The sequence below is a fragment of the Hyperolius riggenbachi genome, chromosome 3 (genome assembly GCF_040937935.1).
Source record: "Hyperolius riggenbachi isolate aHypRig1 chromosome 3, aHypRig1.pri, whole genome shotgun sequence".
Taxonomy (NCBI): domain Eukaryota; kingdom Metazoa; phylum Chordata; class Amphibia; order Anura; family Hyperoliidae; genus Hyperolius; species Hyperolius riggenbachi.
Window position 1 is genome coordinate 423229741 of NC_090648.1, and position 15263 is coordinate 423245003.

The window sequence follows — 15263 nt, forward strand, 5'->3', positions numbered from 1 at the left end:
TTTAGGAATGCTAAGTAGGTTAGCACCGCTTTGTGAATCAAGCCCATTGTGTTGAAATCCTACCTTAAATAATTACACCAAAAACGTTTGGACCTTTCATCCTGGGCACTTTGGAAGCTGGACAAGTGCTTTTCATTTAATGTAGTGTTACAGTTTAATCTTATCACATGTATATGATTTCATGTCAGCCTACCATCCATCCTATCATTTCCTAGCTGCAGAGGGTCCTCCTGGAAGGCCATCTCACAGATTTGCTTGTTCTTTTCAGGCATGAGGGGCCGGTGTGGCAGGTAGCCTGGGCTCACCCAATGTATGGAAACATCTTGGCCTCCTGCTCCTATGACAGAAAAGTCGTCATCTGGAAAGAGGAAAACGGCACTTGGGAGAAGATGTACAAGTACACCGGCCATGACTCCTCAGGTAACATCCTGCTGACAAGGAGAGCCTTATGACTTGTCGTTCCATATCAGCTGGAGAGGGACATTAGTGGTAGGAAATTCTGATCTAATCATGAAGTAGTGGTAATGTCTGGAGATGTCATCTGTGGGGCTGGAGCAGTGGGCATTTTTTTGTTTAAAGTGAATCTCCAGACTAAAAATCTACTCAGCAGCACTGAAAAGGTTTGGTGTTTGCTTAACAGTTTCACAGCATCAGAACTTAGTTTTTCTTACCAAAGCCTAATTTTTAGCTGCACAGAAGCTAAGTGGCGCCCCATCAAAGAAAACTGCCTGGGCATTTTTCCCGATGCTGTGCAAAGCATGATGGGATTTCTGATGTTTTTGTTCTCGTTGCCTAGCAACTGGGAGGGGTGATCTGGACACAGGACAGTTGGAACTGTGTCTCATGCTCCCTGTCACCTCCTTTCGACCAAAGAGATGGCTGCCCCCATGAAATCGCAAACATTTGCCTGTTCTTTAAAAACAAGGTGGGTAAGAGATTATATTACCTATCTATTTTAATTAACATAACTAATGTAACTTAATGACAGTATGTTTGTTTAGGCTGAAGTTCCTCTTTAATATGAAAAGCATCTTTGTCAGGAATAAAGTCGCAGTAACTTTCTTGAAGCAAGAGTGTTGCAAGTACACCCTCAGCATTTTGTCCTCCCCTTCAGCATTTTGTCCTACCCGTCATGCAAATACGCCTGGGAAATCCTGCTCATGCTCTGTGCAGATTATGGGCTGGACTGATGACATTATAAGAGCCAGGTTTTGGTACAGCACTTGGAAAAGAAGTGAGCAACAGAGCAAAGTGATTATAAAGATAAGAAATCTGAGATGGCATGCTATAAGGGTCACTGCTGCAGAAATCGGGCTGAATCCGCAGTTTCCCCGCAAGCAAATTGCGCGGCGAAACTCTGCCATGGGGATAATGCTGCAATCGATTCAGACGACATTGCAGCATTTTTTCATGCGGGAGGCAGCGAATCCCATAGCCGTGCATGGCACGGCTTCTGGGATTCATCTGCCTACTTGCAGATTTGTGCTGTGTGCTGGCTGACCGCTAATTGGTCAGCGGTTTCAGCATACAAAAGGGTTGTATAGGATTGGTCGCCCCCCTTCCTCTGAGGTGCATTGTTATTTGTTGCGGTGTGGATACTTTCGCACACGTCAGTGCTCTTTCCTGTTTGGCTGTGCGCTGCGTACGCTGGCCACTGATTGGTTGGCGGCAACTACTATTAGCTACTGACAGCGGAGATGTCTTCTGCCTATGTCAGCACTTAGTGAGGGGAGGCGCTTTGTGCCAGCTGATTGGTCGGCGGCCCAGGCACATGTTCATAGTACGGCGGTATAAGATGCCTTTGAGGGTGATATAGTGAGCATATGGACAGTAAGTATACAGCGCTGTGAGACATAGTAGTGCCTAGGTTGTTTTTGTTTCAAGCTAGGCATGAGATTAAACATTGGGCAACGTGTGAATTTTGGAGGGGGCGGGGTTTACCCGTCCTATGCAGTTCCCCATCAGGTCCTCTTATGACCTGGCGCCTGTTGATTGGATGGATGATGTGCTGCACCATATTGGTCTATGATGGATATATAAGTGAGTTGGATGGACACTCTTTTATTGCAGTTTTATAAACTTAACAAAGAGCTTGATTGCTCGAAACAGCGGCCTGTCATTGTATTTGCTGATTTTTATCTGATGTGATCAATAAAGAAGCTTTAATTACATCGGTGGTACCTGCACGATTTGGTTCCTGCATCTAACAGCTCCGGTGGTGTGGAATGCTGTTTGCTTGGGCGCACCTTCTCCTTTGTATGGGTGCTGCCCCCCCCCCCCCCCCCCCTTTCACTGTATCCTAGAGAAACCAAAGAATGATTACTTATTTAGCCTCAACTAAACATTGAAATATCAGTTTTGGTTTTGCCCACCCTAACTGGGTAGTCTGTGAGGTCAGACATTCTCAGATGACTTTGCATGTCTTATTATCAATAAAGATCAGTTCCAGTTGTGGATAGTAAATCCATGCAATATAATGGTCATAGTGGGGTTCTCTTGCAGCTTGTCTCCTATGCAGTGAACTCCATGGGCTCGATTCACAAAGCGGTGCTAACCCAGTTAGAGACTTTAGGCATGATAACCATTGCACCACGCTGGTGAAAAGCCAGTTTAGGTGTGATAAGTTTAGGTGTGATAAGTTTAGGTGTGATAAGTTTAGGCATGCTAAGTTTAGATAAGTGTAGATAGCATGCAAAGTCCCGCACGCATAGCAGCGCCATTAAACTCTATGCGAAGTGCACCAGACTTTGCTAGCGCAAAACTTTTGATCAGCTGTGCACTGCGGTGCTAACGCAGTTGGTGCTTAAACTTATCACGCCTAAACTTATCACACCTAAACTTATCATGCCTAAACTTATCACACCTAAACTTATCACACCTAAACTTATCATGCTTAAAGTGAGTTTAGGGCCTCGATTCACAAAGCGGTGATAACCCAGTTATCACGCCTAAAAGACTTTAGGCGTGATGACCTTTTCACCACTGAGTTATCACCGATTTTTCCTGCACTTCGCGCGAAGTTACCGCGCGTAAGCGCGTTCGCGCGTACGCGCGTGAGAGCGCGCGCAAAGTCCCATAGGGCTTAATGGGAGCTTCGCGCGAAGCGTCGGGTGTTGCGCGCGCACTTACGCGCGTACGCGCGTACACGCGGCAACTTCGCGCGAGTTTCTACTTATCATGCCTAAAGTGACTTTAGGCGTGATAAGGGCCTTTTCACCACGGTGCTAACACTTTGCACCGCTTGGTGAATCGAGCCCCTGGTGTGATAAAGGGCTTTTCACCACGGTGCTAACTGTTAGCACCGCTTTGTGAATCAGGCCCCATGTGTTGGGCCCCACACGACTTCGGGTTAAAGCTGGCCTGCGGAAGTTCAGACGGCGCCATTTCTCTACTCACCTATACAGGGGACAGCCCATGGGATGTCAAGAAGATCAGCAATGTGCATATGGTGAGGGCTACGCACATTGGGCTCGATTCACAAAGCGGTGCTAACCCAGTTAGAGACTTTAGGCATGATAACCATTGCACCACTCTGGTGAAAAGCCAGTTTAGGTGTGATAAGTTTAGGCATGATAAGTTTAGGTGTGATAAATTTAGGCATGATAAGTTTAGATAAGTATAGATCACTTGCAAAGTCCCGCACGCAAAGCAGCGCCATTAAACTTTATGCGAAGTGCACCAGTCTTTGCTAGCGTAAAACTTTTGATCAGCTGTGCACTGCGGTGCTAACGCAGTTGGCGCTTAAACTTATCACACCTAAACTTATCACACCTAAACTTATCACACCTAAACTTATCATGCTTAAAGTGAGTTTAGGGCCTCGATTCACAAAGTGGTGATAACCCAGTTATCACGCCTAAAAGACTTTAGGCGTGATGACCTTTTCACCACTGAGTTATCACCGATTTTTCCTGCTCTTCGCGCGAACTTACCGCGCGCAAGCGCGTTCGCGCGTACGCGCGTGAGAGCGCGCGCAAAGTTCCATAGGGCTTAATGGGAGCTTCGCGCGAAGCGTCGGGTGTTGCGCGCGCACTTACGTCAACTTCGCGCGAGTTTCTTCTTATCATGCCTAAAGTGACTTTAGGCGTGATAAGGGCCTTTTCACCACGGTGCTAACACTTTGCACCGCTTGGTGAATCGAGCCCCTAAACTTATCACACCTAAACTTATCATGCCTAAACTGAGTTTAGGCATGATAAAGGGCTTTTCACCAGGGTGCTAACTGTTAGCACCGCTTTGTGAATCAGGCCCATTGGCACGCTGGTGAAAAGCCCTTTATCACGCCTAAACTCAGTTTAGGGGCCTGATTCACAAAGCGGTGCTAACCCAGTTAGCACGCCTAAAAGACTTTAGGCATGATAACCATTGCATCATGCTGGTGAAAAGCCAGTTTAGGCGTGATAAGTTTAGGCATGATAAGTTTAGGTGTGATAAGTTTAGGCATGCTAAGTTTAGATAAGTTTAGATCGCTTGCAAAGTCCCGCACGCAAAGCAGCGCCATTAAACTTTATACGAAGTGCCCCAGTCTTTGCTAGCGTAAAACTTTTGATCAGCAGTGCACTGCGGTGCTAACGCAGTTGGCGCTTAAACTTATCACACCTAAACTTATCACACCTAAACTTATCACGCCTAAACTTATCACACCTAAACTTATCACACCTAAACTTATCATGCCTAAACTGAGTTTAGGCATGATAAAGGGCTTTTCACCAGGGTGCTAACTGTTAGCACCGCTTTGTGAATCAGGCCCTAGGTGTGATAAGTTTAGGTGTGATAAGTTTAGGCGTGATAAGTTTAAGCACCAACTGGGTTAGCACCGCAGTGCACAGCTGATCAAAAGTTTTGCGCCCATAGGGCTCGATTCACAAAGCGGTGCTAACCCAGTTAGAGACTTTAGGCGTGATAACCACTGCACCATGCTGGTGAAAAGCCAGTTTAGGGGCTCGATTCACAAAGCGGTGCTAACCCAGTTAGCATGCCTAAAAGACTTTAGGCATGATAACCATTGCACCATGCTGGTGAAAAGCCAGTTTAGGCATGATAAGTTTAGGCGTGATAAGTTTAGGCATGATAAGTTTAGGCATGATAAGTTTAGATAAGTTTAGATCATGCGCAAAGTCCTGCACGCAAAGCAGCGCCATTAAATTTTATGCAAAGTGCACCAGACTTTGCTAGCGTAAAACTTTTGATCAGCTGTGCACTGCGGTGCTAATGCAGTTGGCGCTTAAACTTATCATGCCTAAACTTATCACACCTAAACTTATCATGCCTAAACTTATCACACCTGGGGCTCGATTCACAAAGCGGTGCTAACCCAGTTAGAGACTTTAGGGGCTCGATTCACCAAGCGGTGATAACCCAGTTATCACGCCTAAAAGACTTTAGGCGTGATGACCTTTTCACCACTGAGTTATCACCGCTTTTTCCTGCTCTTCGCGCGAAGTTACCCCTAGGGCCTGATTCACAAAGCGGTGCTAACAGTTAGCACCCTGGTGAAAAGCCCTTTATCATGCCTAAACTCAGTTTAGGCATGATAAGTTTAGGTGTGATAAGTTTAGGTGTGATAAGTTTAGGCATGATAAGTTTAGGTGTGATAAGTTTAGGCATGATAAGTTTAAGCACCAACTGCGTTAGCTCCGCAGTGCACAGCTGATCAAAAGTTTTACGCTAGCAAAGACTGGTGCACTTCGTATAAAGTTTAATGGCGCTGCTTTGCGTGCGGGACTTTGCAAGCGATCTAAACTTATCTAAACTTAGCATGCCTAAACTTATCACACCTAAACTTATCACACCTAAACTTATCACGCCTAAACTGGCTTTTCACCAGCATGGTGCAATGGTTATCATGCCTAAAGTCTTTTAGGCATGCTAACTGGGTTAGCACCGCTTTGTGAATCGAGCCCCTAGGGCTCGATTCACAAAGCGGTGCTAACCCAGTTAGAGACTTTAGGCATGATAACCATTGCACCATGCTGGTGAAAAGCCAGTTTAGGTGTGATAAGTTTAGGCATGCTAAGTTTAGGTGTGATAAGTTTAGGCATGCTAAGTTTAGATAAGTTTAGATCGCTTGCAAAGTCCCGCACGCACAGCAGCACCATTAAACTTTATACGAAGTGCACCAGTCTTTGCTAGCGTAAAACTTTTGATCAGCTGTGCACTACGGTGCTAACGCAGTTGGCGCTTAAACTTATCACACCTAAACTTATCACACCTAAACTTATCATGCCTAAACTTATCACACCTAAACTTATCACACCTAAACTTATCATGCCTAAACTGAGTTTAGGCATGATAAAGGGCTTTTCACCAGGGTGCTAACTGTTAGCACCGCTTTGTGAATCAGGCCCCTAAACTTATCATGCCTAAACTGAGTTTAGGCGTGATAAAGGGCTTTTCACCAGGGTGCTAACTGTTAGCACCGCTTTGTGAATCAGGCCCCTAAACTTATCACACCTAAACTTATCATGCCTAAACTGAGTTTAGGCATGATAAAGGGCTTTTCACCAGGGTGCTAACTGTTAGCACCGCTTTGTAAATCAGGCCCATCATGCCTAAACTGAGTTTAGGCGTGATAAAGGGCTTTTCACAAGGGTGCTAACTGTTAGCACCGCTTTGTGAATCAGGCCCAAGGCGTGATAAAGGGCTTTTCACCAGGGTGCTAACTGTTAGCACCGCTTTGTGAATCAGGGCCATTGTGTTTACACTGTAAAGGTGGCCATACACTGATAGATTTGCAGCAAGTTCGACCATCAGATTTCTGTCAGATGCCTGTTAAGTCGAATCTGACAGGAATCTATCTGATGTGTGCCACACACTAGGAACATATTTCCAATAGATTTTAGGATGAAATCTATTGAAAATCGATCTAAATGCATTATTGGACCATTAGATCCAATGCAACCCTTTGGGCCGTTGATCAGGATTCACTGGTTTCCGCAATAGCGCATCCGCATTTGCAATTGTGTTTTCCGCATGTGATTTTTCACGTTTGTCCTGTGTTTTTTTTTAATGCGTTGGAATACTTTGTAATTACCGAGGCATGGATTGTGCAGGTAAAAGAGAGCTTTCTTTTTGCGGGGGAAAAAAAGCAAAACCCGAATAAACGCTAACAATGTACATTTCCCAATTGCAGCAGTGCACGTTTGGCCCCCAGATGACACTGTATATTCAGTCTTGTTTTATATTCAGGTCACTGTCAGCACACCCTGTTAGCACGTACTGACAGCAGGGCGAGTAAGCTGCAGTGGCGGGAGATCGGCACAATCGGCGGTAGTGTGCAGCGGGCTAATTGAAATGTACTCCCTGGCAGGGATAACAGGTCCCAAACAGGGCATAGATTTCAAATAGCGTGGTCTGGAAGTGGTTAAAGCAATACTGAAGCGAAACTAAAAAAAAGTTAGATATTCACCTATGTAGAGGGATGGCTCTGAATCCCATAGAGCCTTCCCAGTCCTCTCCATGCCATTGTTTCAGCGCCGTGCCTCCATTGAGATCCCAGAGCCTTTGGGACTCCTTAGAAGGCTTTGGAAACACTTGCCTCTCTGAGTGGTTCTGAGAACAGGTGCAGCTGTGAGCCTGGACTAGCACCTTGTAATACAGAACAGCTAGTCTTCGGAAGTACTCGGTGACACCATTTGAACAGCGGTAGACCAGGGGCATGGGGTGAGGATCTAGAAGGTATCTATCTTTATTTCAATATTACTTTGAGCCTTACTATTTCAACCAAGAGGCAGCCAGGCTGCATCTGAATGACATCCAGCCCAGAGCCTTTTATAGGCTAATGGAGGATGTTAGCTTCCAAAACAGTTTTTTAGCATGCAAACAAATGCGGCCTGGCTTTACGAAGCACTGCCATTTCTCCCTGCTCTATACAAAATGTAAGTTCTACTTTATTGCTAGCTGCTGCCAGGTTATACTATGTTTGCATGACATTTCCCTTTAATTAGAGATTAGGGTAGTTAATGCATATTCTAGCATCTGTTTTGGATGCAATGGGAGCAGTCTGCCTATTAGAGGCTCTGCCCACATATGCTGGTACTTATTCATATGTGCTGTCATGCCTCTGTGTTGTCTTCACTTCAGAATTGCTTTAAAGAAAAAAAGAGCCCCTGGGGGGTACTTACCTCGGAGGGGGAAGCCCCTGGATACTAATAAGGCTTCCCTCGTCATCCTCAGCACTTCCAATCCAACGCTGGCTCCCTGGAAAGTTGTTGCCAGATTGTGAACTAGCGGCTTCCATCACTGGTTTCCCGAACAGGCGCAGTAGCTGCTTGCCATTTGAGCTCTGGTGGAAATAGCCGAGCCTAATCAGGTCTACTCCACTGCACAGATGCTTGGCTATTTCTGCCGCGCCCAATTGGCAAGCTTGCACGAGGCTCAATGATGTCAATACTGTGGTGGCCGTTTCTGTGGGGAAGCCAGTGCTGGATTGAGGCTGCTGAGAAGGACAGGGAAGCCTTATAGGATCCAGAGGCTTGCCCCTCCCGAGGTAAGTACCCCCAAAGGGCAGTTGTGTATACAGGTTTACTTTAAGCTTATTAGTGTGAGGTTCTCTGCATGTTGTTTCTGGCCTTTGCTGTGCTGGCTCTACCAAGCTGATGGTAAATAATTCTGCTTTTGTCCCTCCATAGATCAGGTTTAATGCTGTGAGTTGGGCCCCTTCAGTGGTGCCTGCAGTTTGGTGGATCAGCGGCCATCTGGACAGAGGCCAAATTACATCAACAGATTTGTGTCTGGTGGCTGTGACAACCTGGTAAAGATCTGGAGGTAAGTTGGAGCTCTCCTGACAGGGCAGTGGTGGAGAGGAGGCACCTCTTTGTAAATGAGGAAAGTGTTCAGCACTCTCTCCTTTTATTCAGGGATGGTCAGTGGAAGGAAGACCAGAAGCTAAAGGCACACAGTGATTGGGCGAGAGATGTGGCCTGGGCTCCCTCTATTGGTCTCCCTACTTGCACTATAGCCTGCTGCTCTCAGGTAAACATGAAGAGGAGTTTTCTATTCCATACATCTGCGGTAATCCAGCTCTGTTGTAACAAACCATTGTTGGGTCTGTCTTACAGGACGGCAGAGTTTACATCTGGACATGCGTGCCATGAGCAGCTGGACACCAAAACTACTGCATAAATTCAATGATGTGGTGTGGCACGTGAGCTGGTCCATCACCGCCAACATCCAGGCTGTGTCCAGGGGAGATAACAAGATGCGTAGCCATGTCCGTGCTCACCTGCCCTTGTGAATACAAAGAAGAGCATTTGTGGCCCGTGGAAGTCAGAGCTGGTGCAGTGTGAATAGCGGTAAAGGGGAGGGGTTTTGCAGCTTTCTGGGCTCCTGTTGTGGAGATTTCCTCTGACTTTCCAACTCCAGAACGATTTTGTTTAATTGTTGGATATTGTAGAAATATATATGTATAGCTTCTATGACCTTGCTGAGGTTGTCTTTGTCTCTATCTAGGAGAATTTCCCTAATTTTTTCATAAAGATGAACTTGAATTTTTAATATATCTGTTACGGCCAGAACCCAAAGTCTGGCCACTTCGGGTTCTGGCCGGTCAAAACGCGAAGTGGCTGTTCACCTGCAGCCAATGTTAGAAATGAAGTTTCGCAAATGCATTAATATCCCGGCGGCGTTAAATGAATGAATTCCCCGGCGGCATTATGTGACCGGATGAAGCCGCAGACCTAATGGAGCCACCTCTTCGGCTCTGCCTCCTCTCCTCCCCCTGCCGCTCTCTTATGCAGCTTTGGCAGCCGGGGACATGCGTGTCCCTCAGAGTTGTTCGTAGCAGCAGGGAATCCTGCCTTTTGTTCCTCTGCAGAGTGGCTGCTGGCAGAAGCGATGTCTGCAGCCTTCCCGCTCTGCTTCCCTGCCGCTACCAACGATCCTGGGGGACACGCGTGGTCCCCGGCTGCCACAGCTGCATAGGAGAGGGGCAGGGGGAGGAGAGGAGGCACAGCCGAAGAGACGGCTTCATCCGGTCACATAATGCCGCCGGGAATTCATTCATTTAACGCCGCCGGGATATGAATTCATTTGGGAAACTTTTCATTTCTACCATTGGCCGCAGGTGCCCGGCCACTTCGCATTTTGACCGGCCTGAACCCGAAGTAGCCAGACTTCGGGTTCTGGCCGTAACATATCCAAAAAGTACAAAAAATTGATTCACAAATCTTCAAAAGAAGTTGATCTTAGGGCTGGTGCACACCAGAGCGGTTCTGGAACGTTTTTAAAAACGCTAGCTGATTGAAAACTGCTTGGGTAATGTATTTCAATGGGATGGTGCACACCAGAGCGGTTCGTTTTTCCTACAAACGCAAACTCGGGGGCTGCAGCATTTTTTAGATTTCTGAGGCGTTTCTGCCTCAATGTTAAAGTATAGGAAAGTGGAAAACTGATCTGAAAAACGCTAGATCAGAGCGGTTTTCCAGGCCTTTTTTGTTACAGAAGCTGTTCAGTAACAGCTTTACTGTAAAAATATATGGAATCTGCTATACAAAAACGCTCCAAAAACCGCTAGGCATGTTTATAAAATCTCTCTAAACATGCTTTGAAAATCTGCTTCAAAAACCTCTAGCGTTTTGCGGATCTGCTAGAGGTTTTTGGTGTGCACTGGCCCTTAAAGTGGTTCTCTGGTATGTTTAAAAAAGCTAAAACTGACACTTACCTGGGGCTTCTATCGGCCCCCTGTAGCTGTAATGTCCTGTGCCGTCCTCCTCTGGTGCTCCGTTCCACGCTGCCGGTAACTTGCTAATTATTCGTCTAACTAGACAAATAGAACTGCGGCTGTGCGGCCGTGTCCGCGCTCGTTATCGGGAGCTTACTGCGCAGGGGCAGTACAAGAAAATTTCTACTGTGTCTGCACAGTAAGCTTCCAATGACGTGCATGCTCGCTCCTGCGCGCGGGAGCGCAGACACGCAGCCGCAGTTCTATTCGTCTGGTTAGATAAATAATTAGCAGGTTACCGGCGGCGGGGAATAAAGCATCGGAGAAGGATGGCACGGGACATTACAGCTGCAGGGGGCCAATAGAAGCCCCACTTAAGTGTCAGTTTTAGCTTTTTTTTAAACATACCAGAGAACCCTTTAAGACACGCCAACACATAAAAAGGTGCAATATCAAAACCGTTAGATCAATTATTTTTAAAAGATGACGTTGACTTGTTTCAGGTAGACCCTTCTTCAGGCCTTCACAAACAATTGTACATCTGCACTATACACACAGCATAAGATGGAAAACCATCTGGACCAAAACTAAGCCAGGAATATCCACCTGCAATGTGAATAGGGCAACAAATGGAGCAGCATCTGGACAACAACCAAGCCAGGAATCACCACTTCCAAATATAGAAAAACACCACACACAGACTGAACCGACCAAGGGAGAGTCCACAACAAGTTGATGTTGTCGTCTTATAAAAACAATTAATCTTACTGTTTTGATATTGCACTTTTTTATGGGATGTTGTGTCTTAAGATGAATTTCTTTTGAAGATTTGTGAATCAATTTTTTGCACATATTAAAAATTCAAGCTCATCTTTATGAAAAAAATGATTTGCTATGTACTTATCTTTGTCTGTATACTGGTGAGTAACTGGTGTAGTGGCGCGCCGCTAAAAGGATACGCTTTTTTCTGGTCTCCTAATTTACATAAATACAGTGAAAAGTTGTATGACACCGACGCTGTCTGAGACCGCGGACTGCTGCTCAGGAGAACTGTCGTGCAGGAAGTGGTTGGTGCAGAAGCTGCTGAGCAGGTACTTTAAAGGGAATCTGAAGTGAGAGGGATATGGAGGCTTCCATATTTATTTCCATTTAAACAATACCAGTTGCCTGACTGTCCTGATTTTACTATCTGCAGTAGGGTCTGAGTCACACACCTAAAACAAGCATCCAGCTAATCTTGTCAGGTTTTTGTCAGAAACATCTGATCTGTACTGGTATTGGGCTCTGCCTCTGACACGGCAGACCAAGGTTCAAATCCAAGCGCTTCCCTTTCAGTAAGCCAGCACCTATTAAAGGGAACCTAAACTGAGAAGGATATGGATTTTTCCTTTTAAAATAATACCAGTTGACTGACTCTCCTGCTGATCCTATGTCTCTAATACTTTAGCCACAGCCCCTGAACAAGCATGCAGATCAGGCGCTCTGACTGAAGTCAGACTGGATTAGCTGCATGCTTGTTTCAGGTGTGAGATCCAGATACTACTGCAGCAAATTGATCAGCAGGAGAGTCAGGCAACTGGTATTGTTTAAAAGGAAACATCCATATCCCTCTTAGTTTAGGTTCCCTTTAAGTAGGAGACTTTGGGAAAGATTCCCTAACACTGCTACTGCCTATAGAGTGCACACTAGTGGCTGCAGCTCTGGCCCTTTGAGTCCGCCAGGAGAAAAGCGCAATATAAATGTTATTTGTCTTGTCTTCTTCAGGGTCTATGGCTTAAAGTATCGGAGGAAGAGTATTAGCAGGACAGCCAGGCAATTTGCACTGTTAAATTAAATAAATATGTCAACCTCCATATCCCACATACTTCAGATTCCTTTTAACGTAACCCCTCCCCATCTAGTAGGCTGAATAGCAGGGCTGTGGAGTTGAGGAGTCAGAGCAATTTTTGGGTACCTGGAGTAAGAGACGGTGGTTTCATAAACTGAGGAGTCAGATGTTTTTTGTACTAACTCCACAGCTCTGGTAAGTATAAGACAATAGTATATAGTATACTGTAAGGCCTGGGCCACACTAGCTCCGGGTGCGGGACGCATCCGCGGTCCGGGCTCCGATTTTCAAAACCCGGAACGCAAACGGATCCGTGCTGCCTTTTTTGCAGCACACGTTTTGGATCCGCTTGCGTTTTTTGTTTTTTTTTTGCTAGAGGGGGTAGCAGCCAGGACGGGGGGCTGCGGGCAAAGCGGCGGCCAGGGGGGTCACATCCCCCCCCCCCCTTGCTCACCTGGGTGCCCCCCGTCCCCGCTCCCCCTCCAGCTCGCATATAATGTAATAATTTGTACCTAATGAAGTTCGGCGAGCCGGGCACTTCCGCCCACACCGCTCGCCGTCACTTCCTGCAATGTCGCCCTCTGTATTTCAGTGGGCGGCATCGCAGGAAGTGACGGCGAGCGGTGTGGGCGGAAGTGCCCGGCTCGCCGAACTTCATTAGGTACAAATTATTACATTATATGCGAGCTGGAGGGGGAGCGGGGAGGGGGGCACCCAGGTGAGCAAGGGGGGGTGGATGTGACCCCCCCTGGCCGCCGCTTTGCCCGCAGCCCCCCGTCCTGGCTGCTACCCCCTTCAGCATGGCGGCCCCCTCCTTCACCATGGGACACTGGAAACTGATCCGTTTCCAGTGTCCCAAAATGTCAGTGAAGAGGGAGGCCCGTTTCCCCATTGATTTTCACTACCCGTACGTGTATACGGGTCCGTGAAAAATGCTGCAAGTCCGGACTCAGCGTTCCGGGTTTAAAAACGTATTCCGCGGATCGCACGCGGATACGTTTTTAACTTGAGTGTGTGCTGTTCCTATTTTTAACATTGGTATCCGTGGCTACGTTTTTCGTCCGGGACAAAAAACGTAGCTACGGATACGTTTTTAAATTAAGTGTGAACTAGCCCTAAGTATAAGACTAAGGAGTCGGAGCAATTTTGGGTACCTGAAAGTCAGTCAGTGGTTTCATAAACTGAGGAGTCGGATAATTTTTGTACCAATTCCACAGCCCTGCAGAATAGTATACAGGCAGGTAATTCCAGTGCAGCCCTGTGCAGGGACTTGGGAGGTTGCGTGAACCTGTGCAGGGACTTGGGAGGTCGCATGTGCCCGTGCAGGGACTCGGGAGGTCATGTGCACCCGTGGAAGGACTTGGGAGGTCGCCTGCGCCAGTGCAGGGACTTGGGAGGTCGCGTACGCCCGTGCAAGGTCTTGGGAGGTCGCGTGCACCCGTGCAGGGACTTGGGAGGTTGCGTGCGCCCGTGCAGGGACTTGGGAGGTTGCGTGCGCCCCTGCAGGGACTTGGGAGGTTGTATGCACCTGTGCAGGGACTTGGGAGGTTGTGTGCACCCGTGCCGGGACTTGGGAGGTCGTGTGCGCCCGTGCAGGGACTTGGGAGGTCGCGTGCACCCATGCAGGGACTTGGGAGGTCGTGTGCGCCCGTGCAGGGACTTGGGAGGTCGCGTGCGCCCGTGCAGGGACTTGGGAGGTCGTGTGCGCCCGTGCAGGGACTTGGGAGGTCGCGTGCACCCATGCAGGGACTTGGGAGGTCGTGTGCGCCCGTGCAGGGACTTGGGAGGTCGTGTGCGCCCGTGCAGGGACTTGGAAGGTCGTGTGCGCCCGTGCAGGGACTTGGGAGGTCGTGTGCGCCGGTGCAGGGACTTGGGAGGTCGTGTGCGCCGGTGCAGGGACTTGGGAGGTCGTGTGCGCCGGTGCAGGGACTTGGGAGGTCGTGTGCTTCCATGCAGGGACTGGGAGGTAGCGTGCGCCTGTGCAGGGACAAGGAGAACACATTTGAGAGTAGCAAATACAGCCACCTGCACTACATACAAAAGACTGGCCATAGTCTGGAAATCTTTCTCCAACTATATGCTTAATTGATGTTTCTCCTCTGATTACAGGTGACCCTGTGATAGGAGTCTGTGGACGGCCAATGGGCTTGCATCAGTGATGTAAACAAAGGACAAGGCGCAGTGTCTGCAGTTACAGAAGGGCAGCAGAACGAGCAGTGACGTCTAGCCTTGATTGGACTAACAAAATTATTAATTTCTACTTCCTGTATGACAGACAACATCCTCACTAATTTATCAGAGAGAGGTGAAATCAAACTTGGACAATTTGTAGTTATTATAAATACCAACTCTGTAAACCGCAGCGCCCCCACCTGTGTGTGCGCGGGATCACGGGACTACACTATCTTGCTGCAGATTTTTTCTCAATATTTTATCAGATTGTTAGATGGTGCAGCACCCAGGGCAATTAAAAGATAATTGTTTATACAAAAGAGGCATTACTTATCTGAATATTTGGTCATGCTTCAGCTTGTAATTCTGTAAGAGCTGATGTGACCGCGTGAGGCAATGTTTTTCCTTTTCTCCACAGAGTATACATATTCAGGCAGTCATTCTCTGGCTCCTGTGTGAAGTGTTTTCCCTTCACTCTTGTGCAGGCAGCAGCAGTTTATCCTCCATCTCCACCATAGCGTTACAGCCTTTTGCACCAGGTATGACAACAGCAGGAAAAAGTAGGAAGGCTCTGTGTTTTCATTAAAGGACAACTATCAATAA

At 47.4% G+C, this 15263-nt stretch overlaps 1 pseudogene; it reads left to right on the plus strand.

Annotated features, from left to right (window-relative positions):
• Nucleotides 1–308: 308 nt before the first annotated feature.
• LOC137560770 (protein SEC13 homolog) lies at nt 309–14980 on the plus strand (annotated as a pseudogene).
• Nucleotides 14981–15263: the final 283 nt, after the last annotated feature.